The 18,973-nt window shown below is 48.8% G+C and overlaps 1 protein-coding gene across 2 annotated transcripts in view; it reads right to left on the bottom strand.

Moving 5' to 3' along the window:
• The window catches only part of DAG1 (dystroglycan 1), a 108,102-nt gene extending 89,592 nt beyond the window's left edge, over positions 1–18,510 (bottom strand). The window contains exon 1 of one of the 2 annotated variants that reach the window (XM_075006026.1): positions 18,359–18,510. The gene's annotated coding sequence lies outside the window, so the exon portion shown is untranslated. The other variant, XM_075006027.1, reaches the window with a different exon arrangement.
• Positions 18,511–18,973: the final 463 nt, after the last annotated feature.

Here is an 18,973-nt window from a genome sequence, read left to right as displayed (position 1 = left end):
AGGCCACAGGAGTCCCAGGGCCCTGGTTGGGCAGTGGGGGGGTGCCCCTGCCATGGCTGGGAGCAGGCCAGCCACATGGGCAATGGCCCAACCCCAGACATCACTGAGGAGTGTGGCTCTCAGCTTAGGGGTGTCTCCATAGCTGACAGGAAGCACCTGCCTGCATGGACAGCGCCGTGAGCCACATGCTTGGGGGAGGCAGGCTGTGCCCAATGCACAAACTACCCTGCAAGGACCCCTCTGTGGCCAGACACCCACCCTTGGCCTCGAGCCCACAGACCAGAGGGGCAGGGGGGCACAGCAGTCAGCCTGGTCCTTGAGGCACTGCAGGGTCCATGTGCAGCAGGGCGCACTGTGCATGGCACACATGCTCGTGCTCCTAGGACATCCCCCTCCCTCAGCCTGGAGGGGTGGGAGCTGTTGCTCACAGTGGTGGCGGGGGGGAGGCGCGTGGCCCTTAGGGATCATGTAGCAAGAATGAGATGAATCTCACCAAGGCAACCCAAACATGCCTTATGCAGTTTGCTTTTGGGCATATATTTGCCACATCTCGAACAGTTTTTAAACCCCGGGGAGCCAGGCACCCCCTTGCGCAGAGGGGTTAAAGACCCACCTCGGCTTACTAGGTGGTAAAAAGGCACTATTTATCTATGAAGATAGGTATCTAAACTATTTACAACTAATTAAAACAATAAAGTTCACTACCAGCAAACTCTCGACAAGAGTTAAGCTCCAGCAACCGACTGCGTGGCGAGAAGAAACTGGGCAGGGGTGGGTCGGGCGGTGCATATATGGGTGGCCATACGGGTGCCACTCCGGTGGGCGCTGCACCGACCCTAAGGCTACTGGCTAGGGCAAAAAGCTTCCAGCAACCGGGCATGCGCTCGGCGCACACCCAAATTGGAATGCACATGAGCAATCACTCGACAAAGAATCTCTCCTTCTCCCTACCAGCTGCACCATCTGAGGGACAGTGCTGGCCAGCCCAAGAAGGCTGGAACCCCACCACCATGGCAGGCCAGTAGCCAAAGGGGCTGTTACTGGCCCAATGATGACACCATGCAGATGGACCTCCTGCAAGACTACTGCGAGCGACAGATGCAGGCCTGGGATCAATTGATGTCCCACCATCACCGGTGTCTGGTGGGACCAGATGGCCCAATCACCTGTGCCTGCTGCCCCTGCCCACACCAGACATCCTCTCCAGGGGTTTTGGAGCTGGCACAGTGACTGATGGTCATGGCTGTCCCCCCTCTTCCCTGCCAGGCCTCCCCCTGCTGAGCCCAACCCCGACCCTATCTGTACCTCCCTGTGCCCCCAACCCCAACCCAGCCCTGACAGGGACCCTGAACCTGTGGTGGGAGGGGATCCCGGGGCTGGCACTACACAGGGTCGCAGTCCTCCACACACACACCACCCCCCAGGACTGATGTCCCCCCACCCCCTCCCAAGGCCCCCTGAATACAGTTTACCTTTTTTTGAACTCTGTAAATAGTTTATGACATTTCTTTTACAAATTCTCTGGTCCAGTAAAAAGTTACAAAATTCACCACTTCTGGGTCCCCCTTTATTGGGGAGGAGCTGGGGAAGGATGAGAAAATGAAGTGAGAGGCCGTGGTGGGAACGGGGTAAAGCTGCAGGTGCTGTGGGGAGGGTCATTGTGGGTCATGGAAGCACCTCTCCCTCAGGGCCTTGCAGATTTGCAGCCCATCCGGATGGGCTTGGCAGATGGGAGCCACACGCCTGGCTGTTCATAGCCTTGGCCAGCATCCACCCCCAACCCCAGGACGAAAGCCTCCACACCTTCCCCTCCACTATGTTCTGGAGGGCACAGCATGTGGCCACAACCTGGGGGATGTTGTGCTCCTCCACTTGCAACCAGGTCAGGAGGCACCCAAACCATGTCTTCAGACAGCCAAAGGCACACTGCACCTGATTCTGTGCCTACTTGAGCTGGGTGTTAAAAAAAGTCTTGTGTTTGGTCCAGGTGGCCAGCATAGGGCCTCTTAAGCTAAGGCATGGAGGTAGGCTGCATCCCCCACTGTGCACAACGGCACGTCCATGTCCCCAACCGCCAGTTCCTGGCAGGCGATGTAGGTGCCCGCCTCCATCCTCTGACATAGCCCAGAGTTGTGGAACACATGCATGTTGTGTGCCCAGCCCAACTACTCAATGCACACTTCAAGGAACCATCCACGGTGGTGCTGCAGGCCCTGGTCCACAACAGAGTGGTATCCCTTCCGGTTGATGCACTGTGCCATGCTGTGGTCCAGGGCACAGACGTGAATGGGGGTGCCGTCCATCACCCCAAAGCAGTTGGGGAACCCCAAGGCAACAAAGCCAGCCACAACCATGTCCATGTCTGCGATGCAGATTGCCCTGTGGAGCAGGAGCATGTTGAAGGTTGTCACTACCTGCATGGGGAGAAGACCAAATACACATGTGAGGAACTGAGGGAGTCAGTCCCTGGGTGCAAGTGGGCTTCCCTGCCCTCCTCCTTGGGTGCCTCCTCATGGGGCCACAACCCCTGGCAGCAGGTCTGTGGGAGAGTGGAATGGCATGGTCTCCCAGGGGGGCTTCCCCCCCCCCCCCCCGCCATCTACAACCTTTGCACCCCTGGTTCGCTCTGCCCGCCCCTTCCAGGGTCTGCAGCCCAAGAATGCCTTACCTACACAAGGACAGCCCTGACAGTGGACTCCCACAGGCCAAACTGGTTCCCAACGGAGCAGTACCTGTCAGGGGTGGCAAGCTTCCATAGGCAATGCCAATCTGCTTCTCCAGTGGAATGGTGGGCCGCATCTGGGTGATCTCCCTCCAGAGGGCAGGAGCAAATCAGGTGCAGAGCTCCGGGAAGGCGTCCTTCCTCAAGCAGAAGGTCTAGAGCCACTGCTGGTCATCCCACTGCCCCAAGACCAGGCAATTCCACCAGTCAGAACTAGTGCTGTACCTCCAGACCCGCCTGGTCACCTGGGAAGAGTGTGGGGGGATGCAGATGGAGCCCTGGGGCACACTCCTCCATAACAGTGACAGGCGTGTCTCCTCAGAGAAGGTGAAGGATGGCCATGATCAGGATGATCAGCAGATGAACAATTGGAAGTGAGTCTGGAACAAGACCGGGGCTGCTCTGGCACCATGGCTATCTGGAAAGCACAAGCTCTCACAGAAGGCAAGCGAGCCCTGTGGTAGCTATGCTGTCCCTTATGGAAATAAGAAAGCCTCAGCATGGGCAAGGAACATGGGGTGGCGGGGGGGAGAACGTGGAAGAGAGGTTGCTTTAAGGGCACACTTGGATAGGGCTCGCCAGCCACAAGACGCTGTCTAAAGAGGTTCCTGGGTCCATTCCATCAAGAGAGCAGCCAGACTGTATGGCTACTCTCTGTTGACAAAACACATCATTTTTCGATCCACTTGTGTGTGGACGAGCTCTGTCAACAGCTCACTCTAGTGCAGACACAGGCAAAATGAAGAGGACAGGATGCAAACACTGATTGCTCAGCAAACACCATGCTGTCCAGAGAGCACTACAAAGCACAACCTTTCAGAATATAAGTGGCAGACAGCACCAACAAGCTGTCCTGAAAATACATTTTGCTCCTCTTTTGTTTCTGTTCTAAATCAGAATCAAAGGAACTTCAGCTGTCCAATCCCAAAGAATCCAAGTGTGTGAATCCACTGCAGGCTCTCTGGAAAGCTCCAGGTTACCAAAGAGAATAAGGTTCCTACCCCCAGGAACAAGAAAATTCCTTTCCAGTAAGGGAGCGGAGGAGGGGAATAGCATAAATGGGACAATTGTTCGGCTTTGAAAGTTTTTGTAAACCAGTAAGATATTAGCCTGGATGTAAATACTTTGATCTCATGCTGACCCTCACCCTCTTGCTCTTCCGAAAGTAAATTCTCTTCACCTCTATTTAGCCATGTCTCCACAGAAAAGGTCTTTGTAGTGGGCCTGTGACCATTTCTCTCACTCCCCAATTTGGGAGTCAAATCTTTTGTGCCTGGGTTCCACTAAATTTAAAAGTTGCAAACGATATGCTCATAAGCTGTACAAGTGTGCTTGGGATCAGCTCAGAGGCAGAAAGATGACACTTAGTGATGGCCGATAAACAAACATCAAATTAAAGCTATCAAGGGACACCATGGATGAAAACTTCACAGCCATTTTCTCAAACTGGGACTGACTTGCCTGAAGATGGAGAAGAGACCATATCTCCCCTTTCCTCCGAAACAGCATCACTTAAGACTGCATAGAAGAGCCATCTTCAGTACCAAAAAGAGCTTACTGTTCTTCTTCAACAGTAACCAGGAAACCCAGCTGTTCTGTACATAAGTTCATAGTTCCTGAAGACACTACTCTTGGCAACTGCCTTAGAGATGCTGAGGGTGTTTGGAAATGGCTTAAAATGATTTAATAGCAGAAATCCCACATACTGTATGAGAACTGTGCCCTTATCTTGACCACTCTTGAAAATCTTATGGTCACACACCCACACCTGGTCTTAAAAGCCCATCTTTCAGCTGGTTTTGGAATTTTTTTGCCAATGCTACTGCAAACTGAGAACTCAGTTTTACGTTGCAGTGCAGCCTTCCTTTGAAGTTCTACTTTAGGGAGCACTTTCAATACAGGGAGAGCCTTGTCACCTAAGACCTAGGTTATTCTTTACCAAACCCCTCCCAAATTAAACAAAACCCCAGGAAGCTCATTTCTATATGGTAAGTCAGAGATTCTCAAACTTTACTGCACTATGATTCCCTTTCCAACAGCAAAAAATTAATGCGTCCTCCTGCAGAGGGATTGAAACACGAACCTTACTGCCCTGGATAGTGGGGCCAAAGCCTGAGCCCCACTGCCATTAGTCCCACACCGAAACTCCTCAGCCCCAGGCAGAGGGCCCATGACCTGAGCCCCACCATCTAGGGTGGAAGTCCTCAGGTTCTAGTGTTAGCCTTCCAAATGGTGAGGTTACAGCTTTGGCTTCAGGCTGGGCCCTAAACAAGTCTTAGCTAAGCCTTCCCAATGCTATTTCAATGGGGTCCTGAACTGCAGTTAGGAGCCTCGCTAGTGAGTGAACAGTAACAGAGTATCAGAGGGGTAGCTGTGTTAGTCTGGATCTGTAAAGCAACGTGGGGTCCTGTAGCACCTTATAGACTAACAGAAACGTATGAGCATAAGCTTTCGTAGGCAAAGACCACCTGCATCCGATGAAGTGGGTCTTTCCCCACGAAAGCTTATGCTAATACATTTCTGTTAGTCTAGAAGGTGCCACAGGACCCCTCGTTGACGTAAGAGACAGGTATCCATGTTAGTCTGTACTTCAGCAAACCAAAACAGCAGAAATGTAGCACTTCAAAGATTAACAAAATAATTTACTTGGTGATGAGCTTTCGTGGGACAGACCCACTTCATCTTTCTTTCATCTTCAACAGAAAGATGAAAGTGGGTCTGTCCCCCAAAAGCTCATCACTAAATAAATCATTTTGTTAGTCTTTAACTGCCAAATTTCTGCTGCTTTGATTAGTAAGCAAGCAGTCATGCCAACCCAATCTACTACTGTAACAGACAGCTTGGGTAAATTACCAGAGAGAGATTCCTTCGTACATCCAACCTCTAAAAAAGATGTTTTATGAACAAGAAAGCATACCTTCACAAGAATGCTATGTCAGACTTCCTAAGACCATACGAAATACCATACTGAATCAGGCTAATGGTCCTAGCCCAGGAGCCTGCATTCTGACAGAAGCCAGAGCCCAATATTACCGAGAACAGGACAATTCTTAATCATATCCCTGTTGTCCAGTCTCAGCTTCTAGCAGTTTCAGGTTTAAGAACACCCTGCACATGGGACTGTATCCCTCAGATCACGCACTTCTGGAATGTGTTCATATTTATTCCTAGTAGCAACTACTTCTTTAGCAAGATTAGACTGTCTTTAAAGTCAACACCAGGAGTAGACAATAGGTGAACCATGGCTAAATGCGACTGACGTACACTTGAATGGACTGCAAAATATTTACTTATCATTACCATCAAAACAGCACAAAAAGTGTTTATTTGGAGTCCAGACCTTAACTATATCTTGCCTAAGAAATATGGGATCCTGATAAGAAAACAAATTTTTCTGTCAGCACTTTAGAATTTTGTACCAGAAACGGTGAACTAGAGTTCATCTGAGCCAAAGCAAACCCACAGGGAAAAAAATTGATAGCCAGTCATTAGGGGAGACTTACTATCATTCTATACCAGTCTAAAGAATTATGATCAAATTTATGAATCAAAAGTAAGAAATGAGGCCCTCCACACTGAGCAAATAGTATAAACAGAAATTTTTTTCTCAACATTCCAAGGCCGTGGATATGCTAGGACAATCTATGTTCCTTCACACTGTCATTTGGAGTTTCCAGAACTCAACAACGGACTACTATTTGGCATCAGAGCACAAGACCAAAGCATCCTGTACAGCACAAACCCGATAATGTGGAAAGATTTGGGAAGTAGAAGCAGAAGCTTAACACTCTGGAACCTGAACTTATTCCACAGCATACTCTGAAATTTCACATTCGCCACTAGTCTACAATAAAGCAAAGTTCAGGAACAGAATCCAAGATGTGATTAGACCAGGACACAGTTTTTAGCTTCATGGTCTCCAACCCTGCTTCAGACAAGCCTGGTAGTGTCAAAATGCCTGAGCCCTGTTTGCACTGGTATCTCCACACAGATGGGCCACCACCAGAGGAGAATTAGAGGTTTGAGTTTTCCCCCTATGAAGTACAGTCATCCTTGCAGGAGTTCATTCTATGAACACAGGAATTCCTCACAAGGCTACTGCTTCTGTGCCTAAAGGAGAACAAGCATGTCTACCCTGTACTGATCACCCCTGTTGGCAGAATGATCCTGTCATGGTACAGCCCCGAGCAGGTCAGTAGCGACTACAGAGCTTTGGAAACCAGGATGAAGGGGGGCATACATAGTGTTTTTGTCCATCCTCCCAGTTGAAAGTCAGGGCCCAACTGCATCATGGAGACAAACACATGGCTGAGTAGTGGCACAGCTGGAGGGTTTCAGCTTCCACAACCATGGGATGCTGTTCTGGGAATGAGAGCAGTTGCAAGGAGAGAGTGTCCACCTGGCCAAGGGGGAAAAAAAGCATCTTTGTGTGCAGACCCAACCTAGCGAGGAGGGCTTTAAAGTAGGTTCAAATAAAGCATGTGACAAAAGCCCACAGGGAAGCACAAGAAAGGCAACTTTAACAGAGGACTAGACGAGGGGGGAGGGGGGAGAGACATGGAAAATTATAGTGAGGTCACAGTAGCCACAAGCAGGAAATCAATAGCGCATATGCTCAATGTCTTAGCTGTCATTACATAAACCCAGCATGCTAACAAAACAGCAGTAATGTAGCACTTTAAAGACGAACAAAATGATTTATTCAGTGATGAGCTTTCAAGGGACAGGCCCGCTTCATCAGACCAACAGCATTTCCAGTACAGACTGACATCTATAGGTACAGAGGTGCAAAAAATTGCAATAAAAACTAACAAATCAAGTACATAGGACTGAAGGAGAGGGGTGAGGGGTGGGGCATGTTAAGTGTCTTGCCTGAGATAATTACAAGCATCCAAGGAAGGGAAGCACTCCTTGTAACGCATGAGGTAATTGCTGTCTTTGTTCATACCAAGTGTTAATGTGTGAAATTTGAATGTGAATTCTCATTCCCAAATCTTCCCAGCAACAAAGGGTTCTGTGGCACCTTATAGACTAAACAGAAAAGTTTTGAGCATGAGCTTTCGTGAGCAGACTCACTTCATCGGATGCTGGTCTTGGAAATCTGCAGGGCCAGGTATAAATAAGCCAGAGCATGGGTGGGGATAACAAGGTTAGCTCAGTCAGCAAGGGTGAGGCTTACTACCAGCAGTTGATCTGGAGGTGTGAACACCAAGGGAGGGGAAGCTGCTTCTGTACTTAGCCAGCCATTCGCAGTCTTCATTTAAGCCAGAGCTGAGGGCGTCGAATTTGGAGATGAATTGTAGCTCAGAAATTTCTCTTTGGAGTCTGGTCCTGAAATTTCATTGCTGTAGGATAGCTACTTTTAAGTCTGCTACTGTGTGGCCTGGGAGACTGAAGTGCTCTCCTATGGGTTTTTGTATATTGCCATTTCTGATATCTGATTTGTGCGCGTTTATTCTTTTACGTAGAGACTGTCCAGTTTGTCCGATGTATACAGCAGAGGGGTATTGCTGGCACATGATGGCATAAATTATATTGGTAGATGTGCAGCTGCATGAACCCACGATGGTGTGGCTGATCTGGTTAGGTCCTGTAATGGTGTTGCTGGTGTAGATATGTGGGCAGAGCTGGCAACGAGGTTTGTTGCATGCATGGGTCCCTGAGTTCGAGTGACTGTGGTGCGGTGTATAGCTGCTGGTTAGGATTTGCTTCAGGTTGGCAGGTTGTCTGTGGGCAAGGGCTGGTCTGCCTCCCAAGGCCTGTGAAAGTGGGGTATCATTGTCCAGGATGGGTTGTAAATCCCTGATGATGCGCTGTAGAGGTTTTAGCTGAGGACTGTAGGTGATGGCTAGTGATGTTCTGTTGGTTTCTCTCTTGGGCTTGTCCTGTAGTAAGAGGCTTTGTGGCACACGTCTGGCTTCCCATGCAATCTGCTTTTAAAGACTTTGTTGTAAGACACCTTCTCAGATCTTTAACAGAATGGCCCACTCCAGTGAGGTACTTGCTGACTGGCTTATGTGTATCGAGATAACCTAATGTCTGCTCTGTGCCCATTCATTCTTTGGCAAAGAGTTTGCCTGGTTTGTCCAATGTACATAGTAGAGGGGCATTGCAGGCACATAATGGCATATATAATATGGGTTGAGATACATGAGGTTGAGCCCTTGATCTTGTAACTAACCTGGAATAAATAAGTTTATTTATAAATAAATAAGTGGACAAAGTTGACAAGGGGGTTTGTTGCAAGGAAAAGTTCCAGGATTATTATTACTGTGGTATAGCCTGTGATTGCTAGTGAGTCTCTCTTCGGTTAGATGGTTGTCTACAGGAGAAGACAGGCCTGTCACCGAGGACCTTCCAGAGCATAGCATCATGCTCTAGAATAGGCTGTATGTGTTTAATGATGCGTTGCAGGGGTTTGAGTTGGGGGCTATAAGTAATGGTAGGCCGTGTTCTGTTATTGATGATCTTGAGCCCATCAAAGTAGCTGGTTTCTGGGTACCCATCTGGCCCTGTCAATCCGTTTGTTTACTTCTTCTGGTGGGTAATTCAGTTTTACGAATGCTTGCTAGAGGTCTTGAAGTTTTTGGTCTCTGTCAGTAGGATAGTAGAACTTGTTCATTAAAAAGAAGCAGGGTAAAGAGGCAAGAGATATTATACCCTCTCTCAAATATATACATACTTATTGTGAGCCCCTCACCTCCCAATAAAATGAAAGGCAGACAGTTGACAGTCCCTGGGTAAAGATAGAGAAGAAAAAAGAACAGGCCTTTTTGTCAGGGCAGTTCTACTGTAAATGACCAAATCATGAAGTGGAGATGAATGAGGCATTTGCAGAACACATACCATCTCAAGGGAGGCGTGGGGTCTGGAGTAAACGATCCCCACAGAACTCCAGGCCCAGGGAAACCCCCTCCCCTCCCACTCCAGGCTCTGCTCCCAACTCTACCCATTTTCCAAGCCTCACCCTGAGCTGGAGGATTAAGAAGCCTGGCATGGGACAGCAGCAGAGATCCCGCCCCACTCCCTCAAACTCAGGGTGGCACTGGGAGTCAGAGTGGCCTGCCAGCCCACTCTGCCACCCTCAGCACCCACTACGCTTCTCCATGGCTAGGAAAAGTGGAGCACCCTAGGGCCATGGCATTGTGCTTCCCATTAACATGGTGAAGCACAGCACAGCCAGCCAGGAGAGGGTAGCAGAGTGAAGCAGGCTGCTCCACATTCCACTACCATGAGTGGGTGGGGCGGCTCTATCACCTTCCTAGACTTCTGTAATACCCCTGTCCATAGGGTAATTGAGATGGTTGCCGCAGGGCCACAGAAGTCACCCCAAACCATCCTGTGGACAAGCCACTCTGGCCAGAACAGAAATAACCAAAGACCTAGTAGCAAGGGGTGGCCCATTCTCCACCATCTCTTGAAAAGATAAAGCAAAACCACAAGTTTCCAGCAGTTCTTAATGCACTGGGAAGACTAGCAGAAAGTAGTGGAAATAACCAGGGGCACAGCCATTTTAGATGTGATTTTGGAGGAATGATTTGTGACTGTGAAGGTATAAGACAGTGGAGCCGCATTAAACGAACCCTTAGGCCCACAATCTAGCCTGGTACTCCTCATGACAGGGAAGCTGACCTCCTGCTATAGGGGTGGCAGGAAAACAATTCTGGATACACCAACTCCAGCCACATAGTTCACACAGCTGGAGTTGCAGACCTTGAATCGGTTTTTCCTGGTACTGCAGACCTGGCCTTAGATAAGTTAAATGTATTAAAGTCAGCAGGGCATTCAAGTCATTCTAGGTTGCTTGAACTAGCTGAAGCAATATTGGAACTGATACAAATTATCTTCAAGACCTCCTGGATGATAGTTGGTGTCTCAGAAGACTGGAAAAGGGCATATATAGTAGTAGTCATTGGAATGGGGAACAAAGAGGATCTGAGGAATTATAAATCAGCTGGCCTAATTCTAATATTTGGGAAGATTCTGAAACAAACTATTAAACAATCTGTAAGCACCCAGAAGATAACAGGATTACATGGAATAGCCAGCATGGATTTATAAACAATACTAAAACAACCTTATTTCCTTCTCTGAAAAGTTTGTAGCCTGCCAGACAGGAGAGGACATAGTAGTTATGATGTATCTTGATTGTAGTAAGGTTTTGACAGTCCCACATGATGTTCTTATGAGCAAGCCAGGGAAACGTGCTCTACACGAACTTACAACAACATGGGCACACAAAGTAGCTGAAAGACCACAGTCAAACAGTAGTTATCAATAGTTTGCTGTAGGAATAGGAGGATGCTCCTAGCAGGTTTCTGCAGGGCCCAGACTTGAATCCAGTTCTATTCAGTATTTTAATTTTGGATGGTCCTGTGGCACCTTATAGACTAACAGAAAAGTTTAGAGCATAAGCTCATGCTCTAAACTTTTCTGTTAGTCTATAAGGTGCCACAGGACCCTTCGTTGCTACTACAGATCCAGACTGACACGGCTACCCCTCTGATACTTAATTTTGGATAGCATTCAAAAAATGGACTCATTTCAAATGATGTGGGTGGGTAGGTGGGTTGCAAGCACTTTGGAGGACAGAATTAGAAATCCAAATGACTGACATAATAAAAAACTGGTCTGAAACCAACTCAGTGAAGTTCAGTAAAAACAAGTGCAAAGTGCCACACATAGGAAAAACAAATGCTCAGCTACAAAATGGCGAGCAACTGGCTAGGTGATAGTAGTGCTGAAATGGATCTGGTGGTTATGGGACAGGGGCACAAATTTAATGCATCAACAATGTGATGCAGTTGTAAAAAAAGCTTATATTCTTGAGTATATTAACAGCAGCATCATATAAGATGCTCAAATATGCCTTCGGAACTGCTACAGAGGGCAACTCTTTCCGCACAAGAATGGACAGCAACCTCTTCAAACTGTCGAGGCTTAGAGCGAAGACCAGGGTGCTTATGAAGAGTCTAAAGAAGTTCCTTTTTGCTGATGATGCAGCTATTGCTGCTCACACTCAGCAGGAACTGATTTCCAAGACCAGCATCTGATGAAGTGAGTCTGTGCTCACGAAAGCTCATGCTCAGAACTTTTCTGTTAGTCTATAAGGTGCCACACGACCCTTCGCTGCTGTTACAGATCCAGACTAACACGGCTACCCCTCTGATACAGGAACTGCAGTCACTCATAACTCGCTTTGCAGACCCATGTATGGAATTTGGCCTCACAATCAGCTTAAAGACGACCCAGGTGATGGGCCAAAACGTGGGTAATGAGCCATCTATCAACATGCTAGACTACAAACTGGAAGTCATCCATGAGTTCGTGTACCTAGGCTCAACGATCTCGGACAACTGGTCACTTGCTAGTGAGATCAACAAGCGTGTTGGAAAAGCCGCCACAATGTTCTCCAGGCTGATGAAGAGAGTATGGGCTAACAATAAGCTCACTGTACACACCAAGGTGCAGGTCTACACAGCCTGTGTTTTGAGCACACTGCTGTATGCCAGTGAAACGTGGACTTTGTGCTCAAAACAAGAGCAGCGGCCCAACACATTCCTCATGCGCTGTCTTAGGTGCATACTCGGTATCTCATGGCAGGACAAGATCCCCAGTAGCGCAGTGCTTGAGAGGGCAGGCACCGCCCCTGCGTTCACCCTTCTCAGACAGAGGCATATGCGCTGGCTGGGCCATGCGTCACGTATGACGGATGGCTGAATACCGAAGGACCTCCTCTTCGGCCAACTGGCGTCTGGAAAGAGGCCGAAAGGGCGACCTAAATTACGCTACCAGGACACATGCAAGCGTGACCTCAGCGCTCTTTCTATCAGTGTGAACACCTGGCATTCGCTCGCCTCAGACAGGCATGCCTGGAAACAGGGAGTGAAGGAAGCTCTTGTTATGTATGAAACTACCTTGGTGAAGGAAGCGGAAGACAGGAGAGTCCTCAGGAAGACCCGTGCCTGTGATACCAGAGAGGTATCTTCCTACTGCTGTTCACGCTGCGGAAAGGACTGCCACTCTCGGATTGGATTGCACAGTCACAAAAGACGCTGCTCAAATCAGTCCAGCTGGGGCGCAAACCCATGATCCCTCGGGATCAAAGGATGCCTACTATTACTACATATAAGATGCTGGAGGTAACTGTCCCATTCTAATTGGCAGTGGTAAGGTCTCAGCTAGGGGTCAGTGTTACATTCTAGAAGCTATACTTGACGACTGGAGAGAGACCAGAGGAGAGCAAAAGAAATGATAAAAGGTTTAAAAAAACCTGAGTAATGAAGAAAGGTTTTAAGAAGAGGGCATATTAGTCTTAAGAAAAGATGATTGAGGGGACCTCAAAATTTTCAAATATTTTAGGGGTTATTATAAGAGAACAGCAATCAATTTTTCTCCACTTCTACTAAAGGTAGGACAAGTAGTAGTGATCTTAATCCTCAATGAAAGCAGGCCATTTCTTGAGCAAATTAAATGCTAACATTTCAAAAATTCCATACAAAATACATACCACAAAATATAGAGCAGAAATGACGACTTATCAGCCCACTGGCACATGTTTTTCCAGTTCAAGAGCAAGTCCAATACTGTTATCAAGAATTTATAACAAACATTTATATACTGATTATCAGAGAGAGATGCGCATTTTTTAAATTGATATGCTCCCCACACACAATTTTCTTCTAATGTAGGAGTATTTCAGAGACCCACAGGATCCAAGACCTATAACCTAGTAAGCTAGGCTTTGCTGATTATTTCTCTAAGCACCCAGCACTTCATCTTACTAGGCTTTTTTTTGACTGCCACACTACCCTATATTTAGGATACTAGAGTGAAATGACAAGTATCAGGAAGAACAAATAAGCAGTTACAATGTCTGGAATAAAAAAAGGAGAAGACACTTTGCAGAAAACCTTCATTGAATTAAAGACTCAAACTGAGGACCCCAGAGGTGGGAACAACCAACCATTTTTTAAAATAGCATATATAAAAATAAACTGAAAACAGACAACAGCAGCAGCATGTCTGAGGCAAGAGGCCAAATAACACAAGGGGCACCTGTGAAGAAGCAGGGACTCCTTCCAGAAAGGCTGAGATGAACTAGGTAAGTGCTTGGTATTTACCACAGAAAAGGGGCTGTGTCCTTCTTTAAGGAAAGGAAACGTCTGTCAATACCAGTTCTTGGCCAGTAAGGGTGAGAACTGTTCAGACACTATCCAGGGAACATGCTACTGTCCAGAGGTCACACACTTCTGAGTAGCAACAGTGGTTTCCTCTCTGGACAACCACCAAGAGGCCACTGGCAGCAAAGCTCAGGATAATCATTTAACATTTATACAGAATTCTGGTATCTGCCTTAGGACAATTCCAGAAGAGAAATTCTATTCTGAAAAGCAACTGCACAGAAATAGCCCCTTCCTGCTCCACCTTGTCTGCTGATTTGAAGGGACTAGATTAGCTTAAGGGGCTACATATTTAGACTTTGCTGACTAGGTATTAGTTTCATTTTCCTTTACTCCTGATGAGCCAGCATACCTAAGGAGAGCAACTGGAATCTATTCCTTCTTGTGAAATAGAATTGTTTACAGTAGACCCTTAACTTACACAATTTTGACTTATGAGTTTCTTGAAATAATGCAAGTTGAAATCATGAGTGGTGGGAAGCTGGGAACCAGGCAGTAGCCTGGCTCACAGCTCCCCTCCACTTGCGGGAGCCAGGAAACTGAGAAGCACCACCAACACCAGCTGCCAACTGGTTCCCAGCTCCCTGTGCAAGCGCAGCAGCACTGGTCAGTTTCCCAGATCCTGCAAGCCGAGGGGAGCCGGGAGTCAGGCGGCCGCCTGGTTCCTGGCTCTCCATCACTACAGTAGCAGGGAGCCAGGCACAACTAGGACCGGGGAACCTGAAGGCCTCATGACCCCTCCCCCATCCAGTCCCCACTTGCAGAAAATTTCACTTATGCGTGGTTGTCCAGAAACACAACCTATGCGTAAATCGGAGGTCCACCGTACAAAGATCCAGTCAGGAACATCTGTGCCAATCCAAAGAAGACAAAGGATCTAATATAGCTGGCAGAGTTTGGATTACCAGCCTTGCACAACATGGAAAGAACCTGGCTTGAGTCACAGAACCAGGGGTGAGTTTGCAGGGTTGGCAGTCAACGGAGGGAAAAAAATCTTTTCTTGTCCCATGAACTCATTTGATCCCAAGCACAGAACAAAGGCTTGTGCAGAATTACTTTTCAAAGTGGAAGTGCACTTTCAAGTTTGAAGCAAAGAGTTTGGAAGCAAAGAGTCCACTAGTAATACTAGAATGTCTGGAACTTGGAAACTTGACAAGTGACTCTGGAAGGGTGGTGCTAAGCACCATCAGAAGGTGCTAGGCTAAGAAAGCAGGTTATTCAGTGTCCAGCTCACCTCAGGGTTGCGAGCATATCTCAGAACTGATCTATGTGGAGACCCTGTGGAGTGCTGAAAGTTTTCTTGGAGAACATGAATTGGTGATCCCATCACCTGCACCGAACATGCCAACCAGAAAATTCCACAGACTCAATGGCTAAGTCCCAACACTTACACAGGACCACTTCCCCACTTAAAAACAAATCATCATGAAAGTGCACAGTACCTGCTTTCCAAAATATCACTGGTATTAAGATTCACTCCAAAACGATCCAGATTACATTCTTTCTTGGAGTACCTGTACTGTAGCTCTGGGGAGTGCACAGAGCACCAGGCAGACTGGGGTATTGGGGAGGGGATGGAGGAGGAACAGGAAGAGGCAGAGTGAGGACAAGGCCTTGAGGAACAGGGCAGAGTGAGGACAGGAAGAGGAGGGTTGAGAACAAGGCCTTGGAGAATGGCTCTGCCCTGAGGAATCGACCCTACAACTAAGGCCAGGTCTACACCACCATAGGTCCTTGACTTAAGTTATGCAATTTCAATTTTGTGAATAATGTAGCTGAAGTTGATGTACTTAGACCTACTTACTGTAGTGTCTTCACTAAGGTGAGTCCATGGCACACCCTCTCCCATTGACTCTGCCTATGCGTTTTTTCTGGTAGGATAGTGAAGCCAATGGGAGAATGCTCAGCAGTCAATTTATTTTCAGAATTCAGATACAGAGACATGCATTGCCACCACACAGCCTGGAAAATCTGCCTGTATGATATGGAATCAGAGACCTTCCCAATTACGCACCATATTAAGAGTAGGACCAAGGCTTGAGGTCAATAAGCTTGTCAGAGAAGAGACATAGCATGAGCTCCAAGTAGCTAGGCCAAGAAACCACCCACTAGCAAAAAAAAAAAAAAAAAAAAAAAAAAAAAAAAAAAAAGCTAGATGTGCACAGAATATGATCAGTAGTAATAATGGAAGTTTGTATAAGGTCAGCAAGTATTTTAGAAGTAGGAATCCTGGACAGCAGCATAGGCAGTGCACTTTGGGGAGTGGGGGGAAGAACAAGGCAACACTTCATCTCCAGTGATATTTTTCAAGTCAACAAACCCTACAAGTTTCACAGAAGGGGAGATGCACATATGCCACGGCACTACTCAGTGCCAAGGCTCCACTCCCACATGAAGTCCATATTGCATCAAACTCCAGAGATGAGGGGTCAAGAAGAAGGCAGCTTCAATTCTCCCAAATGACCCCAAGGGGTACAATCACTATGCAGCAGTCAAAGAACCACTCCAAAACTGGGTACAAGAGGTAAAAGAGCAACGGAAAGTAGAGCAGCGTAAGTGTAAATTAGGCCTTTAATAGGGAACTTGTATCCAGTTACATCAAAAGAAATTCTCTGCCATCACCGAACCCTGCATTCAAAAGGCAGGTGTGCTTTAACAGCTTCCTCCATCTCCTCAGAGACATGCCATCCACCCAAACTGCTAGAACAGCAATAAGTCATAAAAGGATATGTACTGGTGCTAGCCTCACTTGTACTGCACGAAAGCCAACTGCCACTGCACACACTGATTTATTGTTAGTACAATCTGGGGCTCAGCAACTGACAAGTAAAAAAACTTCTTACAAACCAATATTGGGCAGGTTCATGCAACAAAATCTTCCAGGAAGAATAACCAGAAAGAAGCCAGAGCTACCCTGGAGATGGCAGGGCCAGGAGTCCCTCCTTCCCTCAGACTTTAAACATCAGGAGAAGCCTTATAATAGGGGGCAGAATGGGGCTGGCAGATTTTCCTCTCAGTACTTACCAGCTAAGTACCAAAAAGTGTTGGTGTACAAAAGTACCACCCATAACCAGACTATGTGATTGGCCAGTTTGTGTCCCCCACTTCCCCAGCAAGAAAAGAAAATGACAACCTTTGAGAAAAATGCTAGGTCAGAACCCAGACATACTAGCTACACTAGCAAAGAAGCACCTGGATTCTAACTGCATTTGTTAATGTGTACAGAACAATACAGTTTTACTTCCATGATAGGAAGAATTAAAGACACTGTCATTACAGAAACTCCATACCATATTCACAGCCAAACCAAAGAACACTAAGCATGACAGCGTGTGTAGAGACTGAAGGGCCCTGATATATTAAAATCAGGCTTAGCCAAACTACATTTTAGTTTTGCATAATTTTATTTTTCCTCTTCATTTTTTATTGATTTAAATTTTAAGTTTAGAGAAATAATGGAGGAATAGACAATTATTTAATGACAGAAGATGCTGAGTTTCAAAAAGTTTAAATTAAAAGTTGTTAGCATACCAATATAAAAAAGCAAGTATCTATAAATCAAACGTCAGTAAGTTCTCATGTAGCTTTTTTTGTTTAATATTGTCAAATTTCACCTATTGACAGAAATATCCTGGCACTCATAGTGAACTAGATATTTGTCAACATTTACCCATAAATACCTAATCCTTCCACTCCTAACTAACACACAAGCAGAAGGGCAAGAAAGCAAATACTGCACCCAAGAGCATGGTCAATTTTGTCACCAGAACTGACAGAGGATTTGCAGTTCAATACCAAATAAGACCACCAACCTATGCAAGTATGTCTGCCACGCCCATCTCCAGGGTGTCCAAATCCAGCAGTGACCTCAGAGCCCAGCCCTCAACCCACACGCAGGCCAGAGCCCCCGAGAGAACTAAAGGGGGTGCGTTTCACGCCCGGACGCTAGAGAGCGCACGTGCGGGATAACAAGGCGGGCAGCCCCCAAGAGACAACACCGTAGGGCTGGCGAAGGGGCGTGGGGGAGACACTTGGGGCCCCACCCTGCCTCAGACGGGGCAGGCGCCCCCAGGCCAGTGGGCTGTTCCCGCACCAGTTACTGGCCAGCCACAGGGCGCCGCACGCACGAGAGGCCGGCTGCCAAGGAAGGCAGCGAGCCCTACCGGCCGCGGGGCACACAGGCCCAACCTCCGGAGCCCACACACGGAGGAGCGGCAGACCCCGCGGCCCGCCGCCCCGCACACCCACCCCGGGAGGGCACAGCGCCAGCCTCGCCCCAACACAAAGGCCCGAGTCACCTCCCGCCCCAGGGCCGGCGCGCAGGGCCCTCACCGGCGCGGCGGCAACCCCGGGCGGCAGCCGCGGACAAGGCCGCTCCCCGCCGGGAACCGGCCGCCTCCGCCACCGAGAGAGCGCGGACACGGAGTGAGCGCGACCCCGCGCGGGCACGTACCTGGGGGAGGGGCGGCGCACGGAACCTAGCAACCGGCGGCACGAGCCCGCCACAGCCAATCACAGCGCGGCGCAACACGGCGCCGCTCCACCCGCTCCGCAGCGCAGCGCAGCGCAGCGCAGCAACTTCTGCCCGCTCGACGCCCGACTGCCCAGCCCGACCTCCGAAGACACTCCCCGTCCCGCCCTGCCCCTCTCCCTGCCGGCGGGACCCCGCCCCCGACAGCGCCAAACGCCAGGCCTCCCGCCTGGTGCCCCGCCCCGCTCCAGGCCCCGCCCCAATGGTAACCTCCCCGCTCAGCGCCAGCCCCCGCCCCCGGGCCCGTTCCCCATAGCAACACCGTCCTCCCAGCGCCAGGCCCCGCCCCTGGCCTGCCCCCCCCCCAGCAACACCGTCCTCCCAGCGCCAGGCCCCGCCCCCAGGCCCGCCCCCCCCCCCAGCAACACCGTCCTCCCAGCGCCAGGCCTCGCCCCCAGGCCCGCCCCCCCCAGCAACACCGTCCTCCCAGCGCCAGGCCCCGCCCCCAGGCCCGCCCCCCCCCCCAGCAACACCGTCCTCCCAGCGCCAGGCCTCGCCCCCAGGCCCGCCCCCCCCAGCAACACCGTCCTCCCAGCG

This window comes from Carettochelys insculpta, chromosome 11, assembly GCF_033958435.1.
Source record: "Carettochelys insculpta isolate YL-2023 chromosome 11, ASM3395843v1, whole genome shotgun sequence".
Lineage (NCBI taxonomy): Eukaryota > Metazoa > Chordata > Testudines > Carettochelyidae > Carettochelys > Carettochelys insculpta.
This window is presented reverse-complemented; position numbering and strand designations above follow the sequence as displayed.